Source organism: Cebus imitator, unplaced genomic scaffold (genome assembly GCF_001604975.1).
Source record: "Cebus imitator isolate Cc_AM_T3 unplaced genomic scaffold, Cebus_imitator-1.0 Scaffold4, whole genome shotgun sequence".
Lineage (NCBI taxonomy): Eukaryota > Metazoa > Chordata > Mammalia > Primates > Cebidae > Cebus > Cebus imitator.
Genome location: NW_016107319.1, coordinates 3093173 through 3101482, shown reverse-complemented (window position 1 = coordinate 3101482; position 8310 = coordinate 3093173). Strand labels below are relative to the sequence as shown.

The following is an 8310-nucleotide window of genomic DNA, read 5'->3' as shown; positions in this document are numbered from 1 at the left end:
TTGAGACAGAGTCTCGCTCTGTCACCCAGGCTGGAGTGCAGTGGCTCGATCTCAGCTCCCTGCAACCTCCACCTCCTGGGTTCAAGAGATTCTCCTGCCTCAGCCTTCCAAGTAACTGAAACTACAGGGGTGCAGAGCCATGCCCAGCTGATTTTTGCATTTTTGTGGAGATGGGGTTTCACCATGTTGGCCAGGCTGGTCTCAAACTCCTGGCCTCAGGTGATCCACCTGCCTCAGCCTCCCAAAGTGCTGGGATTATAGATGTGAGTTACCACATCCAGTCTGGATCTCAGTTTTTCATGGCTGAATAGTACTCCATTGTGTGTATGAACTACATTTTCTTCATTCATCTGTTGTTGGACATTCAGATTGCTTCCAAATCTTAGCTCTTGTAAACAGTGCTGCAACAAACACAGAAATGCAGTTATCTCTCCATATACTGATTTCCTTTCTTTTGTGTATTTACCTAGCAGTGGGATTGCTGGATCATATGGTAGCTGAATTTTTAGTTTTTGGAGGAACCTCCAACTGTTCTCTATAGTGATTGTGCTAATTTATAATCCCACTAACAATTTACAAGGGTTTCCCTTGCTCCACATCCTCGCCAGCATTTGTTATTTCCTGTCTTTGGGATGTAAGCCATTTTCACTGGGGTGAGATGATAGCTTTTTGTAGTTTGGATTTGCCTCCTCTGATGATCAGTGATGTTGAGCACCTTTTCATATGCTTATTTGCCATTCGTGTGTCTTCTTTTGAGAAATGTCTATTCAAATCTTTTGTCCATTTTTTGATCAAATTATGAGATTTTTTTCTGTAGAGTTATTGGAGCTCCTTTGTATATTCAGGTTATTAATCCCTTGTCAGGGGGGTAGTTTGTAAATATTTTCTCTTGTTCTGTGGGTTGCCTCTTCACTTTGTTGATTGTATCCCTTGCTGGAGCACAGACTGTTCTGGATGAGATTAGAGCAACTGGGCTTCCTCCTCCCTTTGAGAGGGTCTCCAGAGGGCCCTGTCAATCCAGATCAGCCTAGGAATTATTGCCAGGGATTGGCTGCAGCTGATCGCACCCTCTCCTTCCCTCCCAGTGCTCTGTGATTTCATACCACAGCCACCCTCACTGTTGTTATACATAAAATTCCCATGCTGCAAAAGAAATAGCACTGAAAGATAAACCCTCCCAGCAAAGCAGTTTACTTCTTTAGAAGGGTATGGCTCACAGATGGAGCGATGGTGATCGCACGTTTGGACAAGGGAGGAAAAGGAGTACTTATGCCTGATGGGGCTCGTCCCTACTGCTGCGTCATTCCCCTATTGGCTAGGGATAGACTGCACAAGCTAGACTAATCCCGATTGGCTATTTTAAAGAGAACAGGGGTCCGAGCTGGAGTGGCAGGGTGGGTGGTTTGGTGGGAAGGACAGTTACGGAAGGGTCAGAGCAGGAAGCCAGGGGTGACCTAGGTCAAAGAAGGTGACTAGAGCAGGTGACTGGAGCAGGTGACCCTGATGGGTCAGGACAGAGCTGTGGGTCGGGGAACAGATGGGAACTACTGATTAGAACCGGTGGAGAAGGTTGTCTACGGAAACTATAAGGAAATTAAACTTTAAAATAGAGAATTAAAGAATAAGAGAGCTGAACATACTGACATACCAATTCCTTGAAGAGAAATCTGGAGTTCACTGTATCTAACACTGTGCACCAGGATTCTTAGATCCACCATGTCGTCACACACCTCTGAGCACTTGCCTTACCCCTGCTTTCTTCTTTGCCCTCTGAAATCTCCTAACTTTTGAAGGTGCAGCTCGGGTAACACCTCCCTGGCATTGTCACCCCAGCCAGAATCAATCTTTGCATGTTCCCTTAGCACCTCACTCACACCAGCAAAATAGTCATGATTCTCTTCTATCTTATGCAGAATTTGTTGTTGATAGTGAACTGGAAAATTTTTATGTACATATCATGCTGGGTTATTTTAAGAAATTATTCACATGATGGGTAAAGCAGCCTTGTACATCAAATTCTTCCATTTTTTTCCATTCATCGTCCTCTGCCACTAAATTATGAGCTTCAGAAAGAAAGCATTTTGCCCGTCTTAGTTTCTCCTAAGAGAAGTGATGCCTTAGCCAGGAGCGGTGGCTCATGCCTGTAATCCCAACTCTTTGGGAGTCCAAGATGGGAGGATCACTTGAGCTCAGGATTTTGAGACCAACCTGGGCAACATAGCAAGACCTCATCTCTACTAAAAAAATTTTTAAATTAGCCAGGCATGGTGGGATGTCCCTGTAGTCCCAGCTACTTGGGAGGCCAAGGTGGGAGATTGCTAGAGCCTGGGAGGTGGAGGTTGCAGTGAGCCATGATCCCCGCATTGCACTCCAGCCTGAGCCACAGAGTAAGACCCTGTCGAGAGAGAGAGAGAGAGAGAGAGAGAAATTATATCTAAACAATACAGTGCCTTGCTGGTAACAGGTGCCTAATGAACTTTTGTCGATTGAATTAGTGGGTGAGAGGGGGTGAATGAATGACATTAACTCTTCCAATTATTTGAAATACATTGTGCTAACAATTAATGTCTAACAGATCAAATTTTGTTATAAGGTCAATTTTCAACTGCAGGCCACCAAAATGTCACCACAATATATTTTCCAGTGTGTCATTTTGTAATTGAAAGTGTTGTGGGTTTGGCTCTCACTTTTGCAGAGTATTCAAATGTTGAGTTCTCTGAGATCCTCGGATTATCAAAAACAATAATGGCCTCACTGCGTGAAGCCTCAGTGCTCCCTGTTTGAGACAAGTGGTTTTAAGGGAAAGACATCAGCTGTACTTTCTACATAGCTGCTGTGTTGCAAACTTAATAGGCTTGCCTTGAGTTGGATATACTAGAATAGAAAAAAAAAATCCGTTGAGTTATTAAGAAAAGAGTTTGGGACCGGGGTCATGGCTCATGCCTGTAATTCCAGCACTTTGGGAGGGTGAGGCGAGCAGATCACGAGGTCAGGAGATTGAGATCGTCCTGGCTGGCCAGGCGTGGTGGCTCATGCCTGTAATCCCAGCACTTTGGGAGGTCACCAGGTCAGGAGATCAAGACCACCCTGGCCAACATGATGAAACCCCATATTAAAAAAAGAGAGAGAGAGAGAGAGAGATCATCCTGGCTAACATAGTGAAACCCAATCTCTACTAAAAATACAAAAACTTAGCCAGGTGTGGTGGCACGCGCCTGTGATCTCAGCTACTTGGGAGGTGGAGGCAGCAGAAGCGTTTGAACCTGGGAGGCGGAGGTTGCAGTGAGCCAAGATTGTGCCACTGCACTCCAGCCTGGGTGACAGAGGGAGACTCCGTCTCCAAAAAAAAAAAAAGAATGTGGTTTCTTAGTTAATTCATGACCACACTTTCCAAGCCCACACTTTCTCAGAAAGTTTCCTCTGGTGAAAAGCAGTAAAACTTATTCTCTGAACTAGGTCATTTTTATTCATGAAGCCTCATATCAACAACAGCTAGGGGCCAGGCACAGTGGCTCACGCCTGTAATCGCAACACCTTGGGAGGCCAAGGCAGGAGGATCACTTGAGCTCAGGAGTTTAAAACCAGCCTACACAACATGGTAAAAATCTGGCTCTACTGAAAATACAAAAATGAGCTGGATGTGGTAGCATTCACCTGCAGTTCCAGCTACTTGGGAGGTGGGAGGATGGCCTCAGGCCGTCGGAGGCGGAGGTTGCAGGGGGCCAAGATTGTGCCACTGCACTCCAGCCTGGGTGACAGAACCAGAACCTGTCTCAAAAACAAAAAGAAAAATGGCTAGGTGTTTTATTAGCTGGATTAACTGACGTTACAGTGAGCTGAGCAGGGGCTGTGGGGGTCAGACAGTCTCAGGTAAGCCTATGACTGAGGCCAAATATCATAAGCTTTCTGAGCATCCCTTTTATCGTCTCTGAACAGGGAGATACCCTACTTCTAAGGATGATTCAGCAAAGTGAGGGGAGCAGTGTTCCCTTGAGAATGTCTCACACCGACTGGGCACCGTGGCTCGTGCCTATAATCCCAGCATTTTAGGAGGCCAAGGTGGGAGGATCATTTGAGCCCAGGAGTTTGAGACTAGCCTGGGCAACATGGTAAAAGCCCTGTCTCTAAAGAAAAAAAAAAAAAAAAAAAAAAATATATATATATATATATATATATATATATATATATATATATAAATTAGCTGTGCATGGTGGTACATGCCTGTAGTCCCAGCTACTTGGGGGGTGCTAAGGTGGGAAGATCACTTGAGCCCAGAAGTTCAAGGCTACAGTGAGCCATGTTCATACCACTGCACTCTAGTCTTTCTTTTGTCTAGCCTTTTTCTGCCTTAAAAAAAAAAAAAAAGACACTGTTTGAATGCTGGCTCATCTCAGTAGGTAGAGGGTGTCAGCATGCTGGCCTAGCCCCGCCTAGTCAATCACAGCCAGTAGGGCCAGGTCTGCACCCCTGTAGAGGAATGGGGAATGTTGGAAACAGATGCTTGGTGCCGCAAAGAAAAATTAGCACTGAGACAAACAATCTCTCAGCAAGCAAGTTTTACTTCCTGTAGGAAGAGTACCCTTGGTAGCCATCTTACCAGGGGAGTACAATGAACAAAGGAAAAGCAGACATATTTATCCCTTGCGCATTTGGGGTTGTCCTTACTGCTGTGTCTGATCTCCATTGGCTGGAACCAGACCTAGTAATTTAAACGAAAACCCTGTTGGCTAACAACTTAAAACTTCATTAAACAGGTAAGGGGCATAGGCTGTGAGCTGGGACATGCCTGTGAGCGCATCCAACACAGATATCTTGGTTAAAGTACAAGGACATAGAATATACCACATGCCTATAAGCATGCCTAACAGCTACATAGGATAGGGCTTAAGAAAGAGTTATTAGCACACTTATGAGTTACTCTTTAACAAGAAAGGAAACTTTGAAGAGGAACTTTTTACTTTCCACAGGGAAGTGTCTGAGAATGGGCAGGATTGGACACCCCAGAAGATAATTCCTGCACCCACCCCACCCCACCCGTGATAGGACCTCAGTTGCTGCCTCTGTCTTCTGGGAGCTACCTCCTAGGGCTCTGGGGATGGAACGAGGTGGTCCTGCAGCACCAGCTGAGACCCTGCACATAGTAAGTGCCGGTACTCAGTAATGCCTGGAGGGCAAGAATGCCCTCCGACTGATCTTTGTGTGCCCTTGTGTCCAGCACACAGTAGGTATACCATGAATGTTCGTAGAACAAATGTATCAATGGCAACCACCTCCCTCCTTGATTTACCCTTTCCTTCTAATAACACAGCCAACATTCTGTTAGCTCTGCAGGCAGCCACAGCGTGCTGCCAACTTGCCATCCTGGGCTCAGTGCCTGATTCTCCACACTGTTTCTGCCCCATGCTGCTGAGCCCATGCATGTCCCAGCACCTGTATTCTGAACCCAGCCTGTCATTCATCCTTGCCCTGTTCTGCCTCCTTGGATTCAGGCCTCCCCTCCAGCTGTGGAATCTCTCTAGGTCTGTATTCCTCACCTCTGGCTGGCACTTCCTACATGCTGTCATCACAGGAGCAGAGGGGTGAGAGAACCCTCCTGGTCTTCACCCAGGTCCAGGATGGAATTTCTATCCACTGTGTGGCTGGGTAGAGTTAGGCAGCCCAAGCCAGGGCCACATAAGCAGAAGGCTGTGTCCCCAGGGTCTGTCACAGCGTAAGTTTCAGGTGTCACAGCTCACAATAAATCCATGCATTAGGCACAAGCCAGGACTCCTGAGCCAGGTATCTCTCAACCTGAGCGCTGGCTCCAGCAGCAGCTTGTTGTGTCCTGGGAAAGTTATATGGCTTCTTTGTTAAAAAATAAGTTGTTTTATTTACTGTCCAGAGTACTCATTAATTGTTTATCGATCGAGAGAAACTATTGCTAATTTGTTTCTTTTGAGACAGAGCCTCACTCTGTCACCCAGGTTGGAGTGCAGTGGTGTGACCTCAGCTCACTGCCACCTCCGCCTCCCAGGTTCAAGTGATTCTTGTGCCTCAGCCTCCTGAGTATCTGGGATTACAGGCCTGTGCCATCACAGCCGGCTAACTTTTATATTTTTAGTAGAGACGAGGTTTTCCCATGTTGGCCAGGCTGACCTCAAATTCCTGACCTCAAGTGTTCCACCTGCCTTGGCCTCCCAAAATTCCGGGATTACAGAAGGAAGTCACCGCACCTGACCCAAAAAACCCAACATTTCTTAGCCCACAATTTCATATTTCATAGTTCAGGAACACAGGTCAGTGATAAACTTCTAGGTAATTCAACCCAAAGAAATTCTTTATATTCCAAAAACGCTTTGCACTCTGAAAAATACCCCCTGTCCTCATCGCCTCTACATATGCCTTCTTTCTTGGTTCAGCCACAGCAAACTTATAGAGAGCTGCAACACTCAGGGATACAATGCCTGCTACAGCAATGTGAAATCACGGACGCTGGACCAGAAGGCCACACACCTGAGTTTTGTCAAAGCACTGGAAGCTGTGATTGCTGTCCTTGATAGGTTTGTCAATCTCAACGACAATCTGTTTCCTGGATCACTGATTTTTTTTTTAATTGTGATTTTAAAAATCACTCACTTAACATAAAATGTATATTCCTCACCATTTTTAAGTATACAGTATGATAGTATAAGCCCTTTTTTTATATAATGAAGCTCCAGAACTTCTTCATCCTGCAAACTGAAATTCTAAACACAGTAAAGAACATCCTTTTTTTGGGGGGGTTGGAGTCTTGTTCTGTCGCCCTGGCTGGAGTACACTGGTATGATCTCGGCTCACTGCAACCTTCACCTCCAGGGTTCAAGTGATTCTCCTACCTCAGCCTCTTGAGTAGCTGGGATTACAGGCGTGCACCACCATGCCTGGGTAATTTTTATATTTTTGCTAGAGACAGGTTTCACCATGTTGGCCAGGCTGGTCTTGAACTTCTGACCTCAAGTGATCCACGCACCTTGGCCTCCCAAAGTGCTGGGATTACAGGCATGAGCCACTGTGCCCAGCCCCTCTTTCCATTTCGAAGAGGTTGACCACTTTAGATGCTTCATGTAACAATGCAGTATCTGACCTTTTGAGACTGGCTTATTTCACTTAGCGTGATGTCCTCCAGGGTCATCCATGTTGCAGCGTATGACAGGACTTCCTCCTTTTTTAAGGCTGCATAATACTCCACTGTGTGGATATGCCATGTTTTTTTCCACTTATCTGTCAATGGACATCTAGGTTGCTTCAACCTCTTGGCTATTGTGAATAATGCTACAGTGAACATGGGTTAAAATACATCACTTCTGAGCCTCAGTTGCCTCATCTGTAAAATGAGGATAATCATGCCTGCCCCATTGATGCTGGCACATGAAGGAAGCCTGATGCATCATGCCCCTGGCATCTTTCACTTTTCCTTCAAGGCACTTATCCCCACCATGATGATGCCCTTGTTCATGTTATGATTCATTTCACTTTCTTTGTTCCTCTTTAGGATGTAAGCTCCATGCTTGCCTCATTCATCTCTGCATGTCTAGCCTGAGAAACAGTACTTGGTATAAAGTCAGTACTCAATGGAGTATTTGTTGCAAAATAAATAGATGGATTTTGATGGAGTGCTTGAGCTAAGTGAGGTGTGCAGACTCTGGGATCACACACATCTGAATTCTGCTTTCAGATCCACCACTTAATCTCTCTGTGCCTCAGTTTCCTCCTCTGTAAAAAGACCATGGAGCATGGTTGTGCATGTCAATAATAGCAAATATTAATCATACTCTATATAAAGCGTTTTGTGCAGCATGCATCACACAGAAAGGACTGGGAAACGGTCTGTGAAGGGGAATGACACGTGAATGGTGCTCTCGTTGTTCTGAGATACAGTATTTGTTCTGAGATAAAATACCGTTTATGTAAAAAACACGCATGCCAAGTAACAAAACAGGTTTTTAGCAGAAAGATCTACAAACAGAAAGACACACAGAAAACACATATGAATGGTGTTCTGGGAGAGAGAACAGGGAGATGATAAAAGGAAACAAACAAACTGAAGGATGGGGGGTGCTCCAGGCTCCCAGTAAGAATAGCAGCCAGGGCCGGGTGCAGGGGTTCACACCTGTAAGGGCCAGGCCTGGTGGTTCACACGTGCAATCCCAGCACTTTGGGAGGCCGAGGCTGGTAGATCATCTTAGGTCCAAAGTTCAAGACCAGCCTGGCCAACATAGTGAATCCTGATCTCTACAAAAAAACTAGAAATTCAAAAATACAAAAACTAGCTGGGCATGGTGGCATACACCT

The 8310-nt window shown here is 45.6% G+C and overlaps 1 protein-coding gene across 2 annotated transcripts in view; it reads left to right on the top strand.

Annotated features, from left to right (window-relative positions):
* The window catches only part of ABAT (4-aminobutyrate aminotransferase), a 116534-nt gene that overhangs the window by 54371 nt on the left and 53853 nt on the right, over nt 1-8310 (top strand). The gene's annotated exons all lie outside the window — the stretch shown is intronic.